Genomic DNA, 17,257 nt, shown 5'->3' with positions numbered 1-17,257 from the left:
GGGTTCCAGGAAATGCTGAAAACAGGCAAAAAAGAAAGCTTACCCTCTAGAGATCAAAGGAGCCTTTCCAAGGCCTGCTGTTCCAAGGACTTGCTCCTGCTTCTAACTCCCCTCCTTTGGCCTTCTCTGCTAGATGAACTGTGTCTGCCTTTCCTGTCTGAAAGGAGGAAGTGGGGCCTGAGGCCTGACCTTCCTGACCCCCTCTCCTCCCAGGCCCCTCTCACAAGGCCTTTCTCAAAGGGCTCTGACCAGAAAAGGACTGATAGAAGCAGAGAAGCTACTCAGAGCTACGCAAAGATGAAGTCAGAGAACATGCCTCTAGCCTTGCAAAGGATGGCTGGAAGCCATCTTTCCTGCTCCTGTTCCACATCATTGTATCTTCAAAGAGAGTCAACTGTGTAGACACTGACTACCAAGGTGGACAGAAATCTCCCCTTCCCCCCCACACACACAACATACCCTTCTAGACTATCTCACTCTTCCCTCCTCTACTTAGCCCTAGGAGACCATTCCAAAATCTTAGTTTTACCCTACCTAAAAGCTCCCAGTAGCTCCCTTTCAATTAATAAATTACACGGTTCAGAATCTCCAGGGTATACCTCAAGATAATCTCATGAATCCTCCACCTCTCCAGTCTCCTCTCCTATTTCTTTTCATTTTGCCCAGAGCTGCCTTCCCTGCCCATCCTATCTCTACTTAGTAGATGGATAGATAGATAGATAGATAGATAGATAGATAGATAGATAGATAGATAGATAGAAAGACAGATAGGTATACCAAGAAGGCCAGGTAGCTGTATGGGCAAGAAACATGTGGGGAAATCACAAAAAATAAAGTTCAGAGTAGCTCAGACTGAGGAAAGCTTTAGTGTCTGCAAGGTAGATCTAACAATAGGAAGCCATTGGAAGGTCTTAAGCAGAACAGTTGTCTTAGATAGTTCTCACTGCTATAACAAAATACCATTAGCTTAGTAGTTTATAAGTAACAGAAATTTTATTTCTCACAGTGTAGGATGTTGAGTTGTCCAAGATCAAGATGCCTAGAGGATCAAAGATCCTCTATGTTGTAAGAGTTTACTTTCTGCCTGAAAGACAGTTGCTTTCTCACAGTGCCCTCACATTGAGGAAGGTACAGAGAAGGGCACAAATCCCATTCATGAGGTCTCTACTCCTTTGACCTTATCACCTCTCAAAGTTGTACCTCCTAATACTATTCCCCAAGAGCCTTGTATTTTAACTGATGAATTTAGTGGGGGGGGGCCCACAGACACTGAGGCTCAGACATAATTGTTTTCCAAATAAATTTGGGAAAGGACATCAGCTGAAAACAAGCTGGATTCATCTCTGCTTGCTCCAGTCAACTGGTAACGGTTGATCTGTAAAACAGAAGAAGAAAGAGGTAAGGAAGGTAAGATGGTTGAAAAAGAGGGAGGAAATTATCTTTCTACTTCCTCCATCACCTTGTACAAAAAGGAAAATGAAATAGAAATAATAAAAGCAACATTTTTTGATTAATTAATATGGGCCTTCTTTCTTGGGGAAAAGACCAAGGGAACACTGGAATGGGAGGTAGTCAACTTAGGAGATAGGCAAATGATCCCTTTCAAATCAAAATGAGTCTGACCCATCCCTACCTCAGGAGCACTGAAGACAATAAGGGCTTCTGCATTCAGCGTGATTCTTCCTATGTCTCCCACCCTATTTCCATGTCCATTTGGACAAGAACTGCAGGCTTTCCCTATCCTGTCCCAATTTATTCCACTGTTGTAAGGGTCAGGCATGTGTATTGGACAGACAGTAAACTCCCTCAGACATTTGCAATCCTGTATGGACAAGAAGTGCTGTAACTACGACCTCTTTTCTGAACCCATGGAGGCGTGTGCCCTAAGTTCTACAAGTGCAGTCATGAGGCTCCTAAGCAGGAAATTAAAGCCAGACCTGGGCAGGACATCCTAGGCCTTTGAGTTCTGGAGTTATAGTGGTCAACTAGAGAGAAAGGTCAACACCCTTATCACACTGGATGAAGAGGGCAGCATTGTATTCCAACTGTCATCTTTCTTGTTGTTGTTATTCCTTGACAAAAGAGACCTTTTCCCTTAGAGTCCTTCCTCCATCACATTCCTGGGGACAAAAAGGAAGATCCTGTTTATTTCCAATCAAGAGAGTTGATGACAGGGTCAGCCAGAACCAGCCAAACAGGAACTGATTCCTTAAATCGTCCAACTGTGCTTTAGCAGCTGAGACAAGGACAAGGTCTGGTTCTCTAAGGATTCTTTGAAATTTCTACCTGTCCTTGGCCTTGTCTCTTCAGTCTGGCCTAATTTCTTTCAAATCCAGCCCCTGGGCAGGTGAGGATGGCTGCTGCAATTAATCATTTCCTAGCCCTAAGTTCAAACCACCACATTTGGACTTCAATTAAAAAGAAAAAACTGAATATCTGCAAATAAAATGTTCTTTGTTGCAGGAGCTAACTCCTCTGAGCCTAAAGGAGGGACTTTAGGAAATCCAGGAAAAAGATGAGGTTTCAAGGTCCTCTCCCAAGTATTTGTATTTATGAGAGAGGCTCAAGATGATCTATGCTCTAAAATGCCTCCAATATCTCCTATTCAAAACAAATTGAATTTTTAATGTATATTTGAAGCCAGGCACTGGTGGCTTATGGCTGTAACCGTAGCTACTCAGGAGATTGAAGTCTGAGGATTGTAGTTCAGTCAGCCGAGACAGCAAAGTCCATGAAGCCCATATCTTCAAGTGGTACAGTGCTTACCTTGAGCAAAAAAATTCTAAGGAAAAACACCCAGGCCCTGAGAACAAGCCCCAATACCAGCATTAAAAAAAAGTATATTGAATACCATTAGGTTTATTTCACAAATGCTGGTTATTATTTACTATTCTAAGTATGATTAATATTAATTCTCAGTGTCTCTAGTTTTCCTTTTATGCCTTTTTGTAAATTTAATTGTACTGTATCATAAAGGTCATGTACAGAGGGGTTACAGATACATAAGATAATGAGTTCATTTCTTGTCAAACTGTTGTCCCCTCCCTCGTTTTCTCCCACTTTCCCTCCCTCTTGACTCCCCTCCTCCCCCAAGTTGTAAAGTTCATTTCCAACATAGTGAATATTACTGTAGCATTGGTTCACCCTTTGTCCTTTGTCTCACAATTTTGTTATTCCCTTGCCTTTCCCTAAATCAGATAAAATGTATATATAAGACATAGGGTACTAAAATCAAAAACAGTGACAACAGGAGATAAACCAAAGGGGGAAAAAGAAAGAAAAAAATAACTTCACATACTACATTAAAAAAAACTCGTTTTCATATCTTGGACATCATTTCAATTAGCATCATTTGATAGGGTCATATGATGGCTGTTGAGCTATCGTGACTATTCTAGGACTATTCTAGATATCTACTAATTATTACTAATGAGGGAAACTATGTTCCTTTGGGTCTAGCTTACTTCACTTAATATGACTTTTTCCAAGAGGTGGTGTTGGGCATTGTGGTATATGCCTGTCATCCCATTTATAGGAAACCATAGCTATGGAGACTGTGTTCAAGGCTGTCTGGGCTAAAAGTAAGACAGTATCTTAATAAAACAAGTATATGAGTTTGAGGCCCAGATGCATAGCCTTACTAGTAGTCACAAATAGCCTGGCCCAGGAGTCATGGGTTCAATACTTAGCTTTATCATTAATTAGTTGGATACCCATTATGAACTTATGACTAAGCTTTCTTCAAATGCAAAACAGCATATCTAAGATGTTTCTGATGACAATATTACTAGAGTTTGGATCTGGAATGTTCCATGTCGACCCGTATATTAAACACCATGAGTTTATACTCAGCACCTGCAACTTGACACTATGGACTGATAGGATTCAATAAATGTAACCCTTCCTCACCCCCTCTTCATACTCCTTTTGCTTGAAAATGTTTAACTAGAATCTACTTAAGAAGAAATTGACAAATCCATAAAGTAGACCATTTTATAAGACATCTTGGCTAGATTTCCCGAAAGGTCAATATCATGAGGGAAAGTTCTGGCAAAACCTAGATAAAATGGGCTAAAGACAACCAGGGCTAGACATGAGCCTTTATTGGATACTGAGACTGGGAGGGAAAATATCTTAAAAATTATATAGGGACACTTGGGAACATTTAGATGTGAGTTCTTTGATATTATTGATAATACTGAATTAATAGTTATTTTCTTAGTTGTGTTAACTGTAGTGTGCTTTCTTAAGAAAAATACAACTCAGGGATACAAGCCTTCACTGGTATGTGCAGGCCCTGGGTTCAATCCCAATACTAAAAATCTAAGCAAATAAAATAAGTGAATAAAGGGCTTTCTAAGGAATTGAAGTACATTATATGCAAGTGTAAGGTGTAATTAAACTCATTTTAAAACTGTAGAAAAGATTAAAAGAGGAGGAGGAAGGGAGATAAGAGAGTAATAGAGGTAATGAATATGATGGAAATATAATAAATGCATGTATGGAAATATCATAATGAAACCCCTCACAGTGTACAATTAGTATATGCTTATACAAAGATTAAATGAAAAAAATGATATAATTGATTCATCTAATGCAGAAAAGGCCTTATTAAGTTCAGTGTTCATGCAAAATAGACTCAGTAACTGGAGAAAAGATGATAGGAGGGAAAAAAGGAATATCCTTTGCCTTTGGAGATGCGATGCAAGCTGAAGAAATTTGAGGTAGATGTACACAGCTCAAGATGTGTACAGATTTTAAACAGTTCAAAAACAAAAATGAGAAAAAAGAAAATAGAGGGAGAGACCCAACATATCAAAGTTGTTAAGAGCTGGTAAGTCTGGGTAGAGAGTCTTTCTTTCCATTGTTATGAGTAAAATGTTAAGGACTAAAAGGAAAAGAGAGTGACCAGCTGTGCCAGTTCTGCTTAAGGCCAAGACAAGACTATACATAGGTTAGGGGGTAACCTTAACAGGGACAGCAGAAAGAAGTAGGCAGAAGTCAGGTGATAAGAGCTGTGTAAAATGACTGCACTTGTGCTTCAGACCAAAGATCAGACTGTTTGGGAAAAATGCACAGAGAATCTGGGAAATATCCTCCTGGGCCTTAGCAGCATGTCCCATCCTGTGACCCCATGGCAAATACTGGCAAAGGCCTGGGGGAAGTCGAGATGTAAAAGATGGACTTCAAGAACATGAAAGCCCAATTGCCATGACATAAGGCCTGTTCAGGGACAGAGGAAAGAGGAGCCAAAATGGTGCCATTCTCCAAAATAGAACTAGGATGATGATCTGCTTGGGACAGGACATATTTTAAGTCTCTCACATTGTGATCTCCCTTAGGGGAAGCAGCAGATGGAACACCCAGGGGCCAACAGCAGCACATTGGAGAACACTGAGTCATTCCCACATCGCACTCTGTTTCTCTGACAGTTAAGCAGACCTCGGGTCACAATTCTGTATCCAGTGTCTTTATTCATGTTTTCTCCATATCCTTGGATTCCCTCCTCTCAAGAGAACCTTCCCATGTCCTGCTCTCCCAGTTAACGAGTTTTCATAATGGCCCAGCAACCAATGACTGCTCAAGGGCCTGAAATCCTATGCCAATGCTGCCTCCATGTACCTGGCATTGATGTCTTCTGTTTGGTGGTACTAGGCACACTGATACCTGTTCCTGACTTCCCAACATGCTGGCCAGCTCTTGAATGTAGAGAACTTAGTTTATATCCCCAAATCTTCCCAACTTTATCCAGAATGAATAGGCTGGGAAAGAACCAGGGGTAAAGAGCTATAGCTTACCACAATCCTTACTAAAGCTCACTATGCTGATTTCTCCAGATCATGAAGACCACTTCTATGGGTAGAGTGGAGTTAATCAGAAACTTTTTCTGCTGAGCAGCCCACATTCCTTTTATTTAAAAAATAATAATAGAGCCAGGCACCGTTGGCTCACAGCTGTAATTCTAGCTACTCAGGAGGCTGAGATGAGACTACTACCTTTCAAAGGCACCTCTGCAGGAAAGTCCCTGAGATTCTTATCTCCAATTAGCTACTTAAAAAAAAAAAAAACAGAAGTAAGCAACAATCTTAAGCAAAACAGCCCTGGCCCCCAAGCCCTGAGTTCAAGCTCTAGGACTTGCACATGCAAAAGAAGGAGAAGAGGAAGAGGAAGAAGGAGAAGAAGGAGGAGGAGGAAAAGGAGGAGGAGGAGGAGTTGGAAGAGTGGTGTATGTGTGTGTACATATATATACATACATATATATCAGCATAAATTGATAAAAGGGGTTCATTGGGATAGTTACAGACTTAAATATAATGTACTTTGACCAAATTCACCTGCTCTGCATTACTCTTTCTTAACATTCCTCCCTGACTTAGAGCCCTTTAGTTAGGAAACTCAGAAACACACAGCCAGTGTGCTCTTTCCTGGCTGTTTGCAGTGATTCACCCAATTAAGAGCATCTACATAACAAAGGCTCACCGGGCTGCAGAGGTCACAGAGACTGTGAAGTGTGTCTTTAGTGTGTGCTGCAGAGAAGGTTCACTAATTACCAGTCATTTCCACCCCTCAAGAGCCTGTCAGCCTTTGAGATGCAGGGGATAAAAGAAGCACCAAATTCCCACCTCACACCCATCACTCCTCCCTCACCACCCCACCCCTGCATTTCAAACCTGTGACTCATAAGTGCCAGGGATGGCTCTCTTCTTACCTGGCAGAGAGTGGAGAGGAAAGCAAGGGAGAGAGGCAAGAGATTGTCTTGATTCTGGAACATTCTTCAGCAAAAAGCAACTGGAAGGTCTGGACCATCCTCTCTATAAGATAGCAAGCAAACCAAACTTGTATTCCTTGCTATTTATTTAAAATTAAATTAAATTAAAAAGCATTAATGTTCACAGTAGAAACTGAATGAGCAAAATGAAAGTTAAAACCCAGCTCACTGATGGAACAAGTCCTACAGATGCTCTGGCAGCCAGTTTGGGAGGTGGCAGTATTTACTGTGACTGTGTGCATGCCCCTTCTCTTTCATAAATTTAATGTTATGTCTCAAACATCCCCCCCTCACCCTATGAGAACATTAGAGAAGACAGAATTGCTGAACTGGCTAAGCCAGGAAGATGTATCTTGAACAGAAAGTGGCACTGCAGGAATTGTATGTACGTACGTATACACACACACACACACACACACACACACACACACACACACACACACACACACACACACACACATATACATCCTGGGACTTGAACTGAAGTCCTGGAAGCCATCTCTGAACACTTCTTTCTTTTCTTTTCTTTTCTTTTCTTTTTCTCTCAAGACTAGCACTGTACCACTTGATCCAGAGTTCCACAAGTGGAACTAAGAGGTAAGAAGCTCACAAACTTACCTGTCCAGGCTGGTTTCAAATCATGAACCTCAAATTTCAGCCTCCTGAGTATAGATAGGCATGAGCTGCCAACTGACTTGGAATTTCTGAAAGATAAAGGAGGCTTAAATTATGAAACACTGACAAGTGATTTCCTTTCTGCAAACCTGTTTTCCTCATCTCTAAAATGGGCCTAACTGTAGACCTCAAAGTACTGTTTTGAATATTAAGGTAGATCCTGGTTGAAACAGGACTGTGCAGGTGGTTGGTGTTTTATTACTCATTTTATTAAGTGCTCATTAATTAGCACCTAGTTTTTACTTAGCTAGTCTGTGTTGAGAATATAAAAAAAGCATCTGGTTCAGGCCTGGAGGAGCTTAAGATCTAATTGGAAAGTTAACACATACACTCACACACATGCAAAGTTAAACAGTAAGAATTTATATAGTGAATTAAAGATATCAATTAGTAGACAAGTGCCAAATCACTAGTACAGACAGCATCCAATGAGATTTAAAGAACACAGAATACTGATAATAATATTAATAACCATTATGAACACTTCCTCTTTTCTATATACTGAGCTAAAAATTATTCTTAAAAATGTAAAGAAAGCTTTATACATCCTTTTATATGATGAAAATTCAAGACAGAATTGAGCAACAAGTCTTCAACATCATAAAGCTGTTTATAACAGGAGCTAAAGTAGTGGTAACATTTTACCCTTGTAAAAATGTCACAGAATTCAAATCACAACTTGGATCCTCAAGGGGTCCAAGCTCTTTGTCTTACACAGTAAGGGTTTGCTCAGTTTGAAGATAAAATTCCTCTGGACATACTGACTTTTAAATCCGCTCTATCAGCTCACCCCTTGGGAAGGCAAGCTGTGGTGGCAATTCCACAGTGGCTCTTTCTGTCTCTGGTCATTTTGACAAAGACTTGTAAGCCCCAGCTGTTCTTCACAATCCAAATTTTGTTTGAATATATCCCTTTGGAACTACAACTAGCCACCAGAACATCATGATCTAGGTCAGTCCTGACGGCTATCCTCTAGACAGTAGGGTTTGATTTTATAGACCTAGGAGGGGTGTGGCCTGCTTCATCCGTATTAACAGTGAAGAACCTCACAATTGCCACAGCCTTCATAAGGGCCTTCTCCTGATGAGGACTGTCCCCAAATCTAGGATCATTAGCCACTACATACTCAGGCTTAGATTTACAGGCTCCATTCTTTGCTTCATAGGAATAAGATTCCTCTTAGGGCCTTTATTGTCCCTAATATTCTTGAAGGCAAGTTCCATTATGCCCAAGGCTGAGAACAGTTCACCGTTGTTTGGTCACTTAGAGGGACCCGTAGGCCAGTCTGTGTAATATCTACTTCCAAGGACACAGCGTACTAAAAGCTCAACAAGATCTACATGGACACTGATGCTTCCCAAGAGTCACATTGTTTTTTGGTTTTTTTTCTCCAAGACACAGATCTAGGCAGCTGAAGAAGTTGAGGTTCCTAAAATCTAAACTATTTATCCCTTTTGACCTTCTGAGGGTTGTTGTTTTGGTACCAGTATTGGGGACTTTTTTTTTTAGTGGGTCGTGGGGCTTGAACACAGTGCCTACTCTTTGCCCCCAAACTCTTCAGCTCAAGGCTCTACCACTTGAGCCGCAGCACCATTTCCCAGTGTTGGGGACTTGAACCGAGGACTTTATATTCTTACTTGGCTTTTCCACTCAAAGCTGGTGCTCTACCACTTAGGCCACACTTCCACTTCCAATTTTGTGTGTGCATGTGTGCACACACATGATCACATGCCAGTCCTGGGGCTTGAACTTAGGGCCTAAGCACTATCCTTGAGCTTTAGTGCTTATTATGTAAACTCCACTTCTGGCTTTTTACTGGAAAACTGAAGATAAAAATTTTATGGATTTATCCTGCCCTGGCTGGCTTCAGATCACAATCCTCACATCTTGGTCCCCTGAGTACCTAGGATTATAGGTATAAGCCACCAGTGCTCAGCTTTACTTCCAGCTTTTAGGTGGTAAACTGGAGATTTTAAAAAAGAGTGTCTCAGGTTTGTGCCAAGGCTGACTTCAAACCACGATCTTAACATTTCAGCTTCCTGAAATGCTAGGAATACAGGCATGAACCACCATCATCCAGCTTTGTGTGCATCTAGTTTGGAAAGTCACTCATAATTTTCTTCATTGCTCACATCACCAAAGCCATGTTTTCCCTTGGCTGTATTTGCCATTGTTCAATAATTTCCATCTTCTTCTCCAATACTACTTTCCTCCATCCTTCCATATTCAACCATGTCATATACTCTCTCCTGTGCCTCACCTTCCATTGGTACCACTGTTTCTAAGATCGGATCCAGTTGTAGAGCAGCTAAGACTATTTCCAAGGAGCCAGGAAAAGACTGTAAAATATTCACAATTCAAAAGCCTAGGGTGGCATCACTGTGCAGGTGAACTTTGTAGACCTAGCTCCTCAGAGTTCACCCAGGCTGAAGAATCTCACTGTGAGCATTGTCTATATGCAAGACACAGACACTGTCTCCTTCCATTTCCCCATGGACCACACGGACCAATATTACATCCATTTGGCAAATAGAAATTTCAGGGAAGTTAATACCCTTGCTCTAGCCCATATACCTAGTAAATGAAATAGTCAAGGAGCTGTTTTGTGAAATCAAGCAGTTGGATCCCAGAGCACACTATGTTCTACTCTGATGGAAGGAAGGTGTGCTGAGTCCCAAGGAGGATGGCTCAGGAGGGATTCCTATAGGCAAAGACTGGACTGAGCTTGGCATGTTGGTACCAGAGGAGAGATCCCAGGCTGGCTGGTCCTGGGGGGTGGACAATGGAAAGCAAGCTTTGGTTGTAGGAAGATTAAAGGAGGGAAGTTATGGCATAGAAAATGCTTTAGGATCAAAAAGGAGTCATTCCTGAGGGTTTGGAACAATGCAGAGTCCAACCACAGCACTATCTGGGAAGGTGGAACAGGAGGGCACCTTCACTTTAGGAAGACTTTTGAGGGAAGAAAGGAGAAATGCTGCAGTAGAAATATGCTGGGGAAAGGTAGAATGGTGCCATTCTCCCTAGAAAGCCTTTCTCCCTATTTCTTTATCTTGGTGACATTTGGGGCCAATCTACATTTGGTCCTCATGGCTTCATTTTGTGTGTTTGATAAATCCTTCCACACTGCAATACATGAAAAGGAGCTCGCCCATTCATTCTGAACATGTATATTAAGCTTATTTCAAATGGAGAATTCATTGAGAGCACTTAGAGTCTAATTGTCATTAAGGGACAAGGGGGAAGAACATACTGTTAATGCTGTAACAAGACTGGTCTCGACCAGAACCCCTCATATCAGCTCTGACCCACACCCCCCCCCAGCTTGACAGGCCTCCCCTCCCCACATAAGCCAACTCCTCAGGTGATAGTTGTTACTCCTCACTCCTCCCTCCCTCTCATCCCCTCTTTACCTCTGTTAAGCAATTACTGCCCACCCACCAGTGGATAGCAAAAGCTCCTCTTGTCTTCTGAAGAAGCAGGCACTGGCTTTGAGAATATAGCAAGGGCTTTGATTCTTCGAATGAAACTTGATGAACATATTCAAAGAAACTGAAGGCTGAAGAAAATCAGTTTGGCTAAGAAAGAGAAAAACCTTTAAATACATATTCACATAACAAGTATGTATTGAATATTGTTGATGTTCATACTATAACATGAACATCAAGATGTTATACTATGAACATCTTGGTGAATAGGAAATGGCATCATTTATGCCCGTGGGAAAAGTAAGGAAGATACTGTAGGAAAGGAAATGTATTCATTACCTGACTCATGTAATTGTAATCCCTCTGTATATAACCTCTATAATAACAATAAATTTTTAAAAATGAAAGTATAGTCATAGACATAGGAAAAAGAAAAAGAAAAGAGAAGCATTGTGCCCACAGACATGAAGCATCTAGGCCAAAGTCAAAGATTGGCACAGTGCAGTACAGCGCAAAGGGAAAGCTTGGTACCTCTTCCCTGAAGACACCACCCTGCTCATACAAGACCTCAATGCTCCAGGCCTCCACCTTTCCAGGGATCTGCCACTGATTGCATTCCGCAAACATTTAATGGAGATTCCAAGGTCCCAGTCATTTAAGCTCTTAAGCTCCCCTGGGAAGAATCCGAATTGATTGTCACCTAAGATGGTCAATCTTGACAATGCTCATTGATGCCTTAGAAACCTTAATCAGACATATTGAGTGCTATTGAGGTTGTAGGTAGGAGGACTAGAAAGTAGAAGCAGACATTCTGTGCACTCTCAAAGCAGATGAGGTTACTAATTCTTGCCTCCCTGGTGAATGTGGCAATGTTATAAAGCTAACTTGCCTATGTCCAGGACACAGTGGACATTCAATAAAACTGTTCAGGGTGATTCTATCACTCAATTTGCCAAGACTGGTTCTGTGTGCTGAATTTAACTGTTTTGTTTTTTCTTAAAATCATTACCTGGTTGAGTTGAAGACACTCAGCTGGGCTGTTTCATTTTGGAGTCTCACATTAGTGCCCATCACTGGAGCCCACAGACACATACTTAGAAATAATCACCTTCAAGCCTATTTAGAAGCCATTCAATGATTGTTGTTAATGAGTGACAGAAACTAGTTCTGGCCAATTTAAGCAGAAAAGTAATCTATCAGAAGGCTATCAAGAAGTTCTCAGAATCAGTGGGGAGACACTTGGAAACAGGAAGAATCTATTGGCTCCAGAAATGGAGACAGATCTGATCTTGCCTGAGAAGCCACCATTGTCATAATAAACATGGCAATAGCTGTTCTCTCTGTCACATTTAGAAAGTCAATATCATATTCTTGGGTTCTGTGTTGTGGTTGAAAGGGTGGCTCATGCCACCTACTCAGAAGGTTGAGATCTGAGGATCTTGGTTCAAAGCCAGTCTGGGCACTAAAGAACATGAGACTCTTATTTCTAAGTAACCACTAGAAAAATGAGAAGTGGTACTGTGGCTCAAGGGATAGGGCAGTAGCGCCCAGGCGCAGGGTTCAAGCCCCATGACCAACAAAAAAAAAGAAAGAAAGAAAGAAAGAAAGAAAAAGAAAGAAAGAAAGAAAAAGTTTCTAACTATCCCTAATCCCCTCTTGAAAGTCAGAGGACCATTTGGGGCATTCTCAATTGCCAGAGCAGGAAGGAGGAAGAAGGGGCTTCTATCAGAGCAGGTCCTCCTTTCCAATAAGGACTAGGCAGATGAAGGAGGAAGAAGGGAAAAGGTGGCCTATGGCTGTCATCCTAGCTGCTTAGAAAGCTGAGATGTGAAGATAATGACTTGAAGTCAGCCTAAGTTAAAAAACAAAAGTCCATATGACTCTTATCTCCAAATAACTACCAAAAAGAGGAAGTGGAAGTGATGGCTCTAGTAGTAGAGCACCAGCCTTGTATAAAAAAGCCAAGCAAGAGCATGAGGCCATGAGTTTAAACCCTACTACTGACACACAGACAGACAGACAGACAGACAGACAGACAGACAGACAAGAGAGAGAGAGAAAGAGAGGGGGAGAAGAAATGAAGGAGGGAGGGAAAGAGAGAGAGAGAGAAGAGAAAGAAACAAAGGAAGGCAGGCAGGAAGGAAAGGGAAAGGAAGAGAAGGGAGGGGAAGAGAAGGGAGAGAGAAGCCTAAAAATCCATTATATCATAGTTTACTATAGCACTAAGGATTAAAGGAAATATTATATCTAACTGATTAACTTAGCTATTCAAAAGTACCATAATCATCCTATAAGAATGTTTCCCTATTTCTGAACCTATTCCAAAAACTACCCTTGAAGGAAAGTCTGAACAGGATTTGGCTCACTGTGGTAGTAGTCCCATGGTATAACGCCATGAGAAATATTTGCTAAAGGAAAAGGAATGTTAAGGTTGTATTTGGCTGGAAATTTACCAATTCCAAACTTAATGGACTTGAACAAATAGGGACTAAGGTTTTTGGATGAGAGTGGTCAATGAAGGCTCCTCTCTTTTTTCTCTTGGCCTTTTCCTCATGTGACAATATGGCTTCCACAGTTCTAGAAGTTAGATCCAAATTTAAGGAGAAAAGAGGAGGACAGAAGGATCTAGCCATCTGCATCAACTCTTCAATCAAAAAACAGGAGTGTTTCTCAATGCTCCCTTTGCTTTGCCACTTATACTGATTTGACAAGTTTGGATTACATGGCCAAAGCAAGAAAGGTTGGGGGAAAAGAAAACTGAAACTGCTTTTTGAACCTGGTACCACAGTACAATGTTCAATTGAGGGAAAGTGGGAATATTAAATACCATGTCTAAATTCTAGTATCAGATTTGCAAGATTGGGAGTTGGCCAAGCAAGGAAGATGAAGGCTTTTCAGTAGAGGAGACAGGAACAGGAAAACAGCATTAAGAAAAACAAATACAATTTGACTCTACTGAGGTAGCTCATACTTGCAATCCTAGCTTCTTAGGAGGTAGAAGTCTGAAGGATCACAGTTTGCAGCCAGCCTAAAGTGAAAAGGTTCAAAATATTTCATCTTAACTAATACAAGCTGGATGTGCAGATGTGCACCCATCTTCCCAGTGATACAAGAAATATGGATAGAAGGATCACAATAGCTGTCATAGATATGAGTGTTGTTTATATGTGAAAGATGAGAATGACATAAAGGACAGTGATCAAAGTTGGCTGCACATGGTGAGGCACACCTGTAATTCCAGCCTTTGGAAGCATAGCTCCATATCTACATCATGAAATTTGAGAGCCAATTAAATGACTCTAAAACAATACATAGTTCTCTTTCTCCAATCTCCTCTGGAATCAATTTATCTGATATTTACAATATACAGACTCAAAATAACCATGATTTTTATCATAAGATTTTTGTTATCTCCCTCTCTCTCTCTCTCTCTCTCTCTCTCTCTCTCTCTCTCTCTCTCTCTCTCTCTCTCTCTCTCTCTCTCTCTCTCTCTCCCTGTGTGTGTGTGTGAATTGAAAACAACTAGGGGGTATGAGACCATAGAGAATACTTTTGGGTAGCCTACCCAAGTGCAGTGAACCCCTACTCCCATGCAATATTCCATGCATGTGACACAGTTGATTAAATATATGTGAATGTGTTTCATTCCTTATAAGGAACAGCTCCCTTAGTGTTGATCATCCAATGCAGGATAGATTCAGCAGAAAATGGTGTTACAGGAGGTGGAAGGGGGCAAGGAAGTGATGTGGAAGCTAAATCCTGAAGAATGACCAAGATGAGATGGTGAAAGAATAGGTCATCCTCTTTTACGTGTATGTGTGTGCATCTATGCATATATGCACACCAGTACTGGAGCCTGAACTAAAGACCTCATGCTTTTGCTTGGCTTTTTGCCTCAAGGCTAGTGCTCTACCACTTAAACCTTATCTCCACCTCAAGTTATTCCCCAATAGAAGATATAAGACAGTAGCAAAGCCCTTCTGGTGAGAAGGAACAAGATATCTCTGAATACCAGAAGAAAGCCAGATATATATCAGGAGTTCAGATGGGGGGAGAGTAGGAGACCAAAGCAGACAGGCAAGCCAAGACCACTGCTGGTCGTGGGGTGCAGACCCATCTAAGACCTTAGGACATTGGGAAGGAACCCAGTTACTTTTGAGCAGAAGAGAAGCAGGATCTGGAGCTCTCTGGCTTTGGCTGAGGCCACAGACGAGCAACCAGGATGTTCAATGGTGTGCTTTTCATGGGAGGTTGGGTGCTAGCCAGCAGCTGAATGGAGTCCATGCTATTTATACATCATTCTTTCTTCATAAGTGACCTCCTTCCGCTCAGCACTGGCCTCAGCTGCAAGTGGTTTGGTTAACACACCTATCCTATCCTCAACTGAGAAGACCCTGCAAGACTCCCCAAAATGTTGGGGATCTGAAGGAGAGAAGAGATAATAAAATTAGATGGGATATAAATAAAGCAAGGCAGATTTCTTCTCTCCCAATCTTGATTTCTTTATTACAAAATAGGGCATTATTTGTAGCTATATCAAACAGTTATTGCTTGCTAGCTTGCCTGCTTGCCTGCCTGCCTGCCTGCCTGCCTGCTTCTTCCTTCTTTCCTTCTTTCCTTCCTCCCTTCCTTTCTTTTGGTAGGGCTTGGACTCCAGGCCTAGACTCTGACCCTTAGCTTTTCTGCTCAAGGCTGGCTCTTTACTACTTTAGCTACACCTCCACTTCCAGCGTTTTGTGTTTAATTAGAGATAAGTGTCTCTTAGATTTGTGTGCCCCAGCTGGCTTGGAACCTCGCCTGGATCTTCAGATCTCAGCCTTCTGAGTAGCCCTAGGATTACATGTCACAGCCACAGGTACCCTGCTCAGAGTAGCTTGGAGGGCATAATTAATAATAAATAAAACTGGCACAAACAATCAAAAAAGTGCTAGCTTCATGTTTTGTTCCTCCTGAAAGACAAGTTCGGAATCCTGTAGAGAGGGATCTTATTCCTGCCTCCCTGACATGACACAAAAAGTTTGAGGGCCCCCAAATCAGGCAAGTCTCAGAACCACCAAATGCTCAAAGTTTGAACAAATCTTACGTGCGAGTTTGGGCCTGGGTTGCTAGCATGTTGGTTCTTCTCTTCTTATTATTTCAAAAAATAATACGGCCCTCCTCCCCTGCGAATCAAACCAGGGTGGCTCTGGGCCTCCAGCAGAGGCTTTCAGACCCTGTAGCTCGGACGCCGGGGGCGGAGCCTGGAGAGCTGGAGCGGAGCCCGCACGGCAGAGGGGCGGGACCTCCGCGTCAGCCCGCAGTCCCTCCCCGGGCGGAAGTACTGCTGGGCCCGCCCCTCCTAGGGGAGGCCGGTTCCCCGGGTCCCCGCCTGGGCGGTACCTGTCCGACACAATTCAGTTCCTGACCTGGTTGGGCTGGGGCCCCAGCACCCGGCCCGTAGAGGAGGCCCCAGAGTCTGTGCATCTTGCTGATCTCCCGCCCTCTTTCCCCTTGCTCCGTAATCCGTGCGGCGGCCGGCGCCACTGGGGACCGCACAGGTAAAGTCTCAGCAAGTAAGGGCGCAGGTGTGGGCGCCTCCCAGGCAGCACTGATTGCCGTGAGGCGGACGGCACGCGCCCCTGCCTTTAAACCGAACGACTGTATTTACCGCATAGGGGAGGGCTGGTGTGGACCCTGGAAGCCTCACGAAGCCTCACAGAAAGAAGGGGCGGGACTGAAGCCCTGGAGTTGGGGGCCCGCGTCACTTATGTCCCGTGTCTTGCGCAGTCTCGGTTAAGCCTGGGAGGTGGTGAGCTGGTTGGATGCGGGTAGCAGATCTTGGCCGCGATGCCCGAGGTTTGTCCCGCATCTACTTCGCTTGGTGACTGGGTTGTGACAGCCGCCCCGCCCGGATGCGCACAATTCCAGGGTTTGCAGAATGAAAATCAATAAAAATCGATGCAGTGGCAAAGAACACAAAACACATTGGATTGTTATTGCGTTTGTTGAATTCTTTTTATTATTATTATTATTCTTACTTCTTTCTTAGAAAAAAAATGGCTTCAGCTTGGATTCGGGCCTTGGAGAGGGACGCAAAATATTTCCTGGTCTCTGCACGGGAGACCTAGGCGCGTCTCAGTTCCAACACCGCGCAAACTTCCCCCGGCGGCCGAGCGCCGTCCGGCGGAAAGAGGAGCCCCACGGCGCGCTCGGCTTCCAGACACGGCTTTTCCCCGAGCCAAACCATTTGCCCTTTAGGGAGATGGGCCCCCCTCCACCTACATTTCCCTGGTTCACCACCCACCCCTGCGCCCCCGGGGCCGCGCTTCCTCCCCTCCCCCGCGCTCTCCCCGGCGCTTTAAATAATGATATTTGCATGCAGGGAGCGATTCATAAATATGTCAGGGCC

At 42.9% G+C, this 17,257-nt stretch overlaps 1 long non-coding RNA gene across 1 annotated transcript; it reads right to left on the bottom strand.

Moving 5' to 3' along the window:
• Positions 1-1,005: 1,005 nt before the first annotated feature.
• Positions 1,006-16,087, bottom strand: LOC150054314 (uncharacterized). The gene is made up of 4 exons (XR_016537929.1): positions 15,953-16,087; positions 7,388-7,473; positions 6,710-6,812; positions 1,006-1,375 (listed from the first exon to the last, which is right to left on the bottom strand). It is a non-coding gene; the product is annotated as an uncharacterized LOC150054314 (long non-coding RNA).
• Positions 16,088-17,257: the final 1,170 nt, after the last annotated feature.

This window comes from Megascapheus bottae, chromosome 15 (genome assembly GCF_031878675.1).
Source record: "Megascapheus bottae isolate mThoBot1 chromosome 15, mThoBot2.hap1, whole genome shotgun sequence".
NCBI lineage: Eukaryota > Metazoa > Chordata > Mammalia > Rodentia > Geomyidae > Megascapheus > Megascapheus bottae.
The sequence above is the reverse complement of the archived record's forward strand: the minus strand, read 5'-3'. Positions and strand labels throughout refer to the sequence as shown.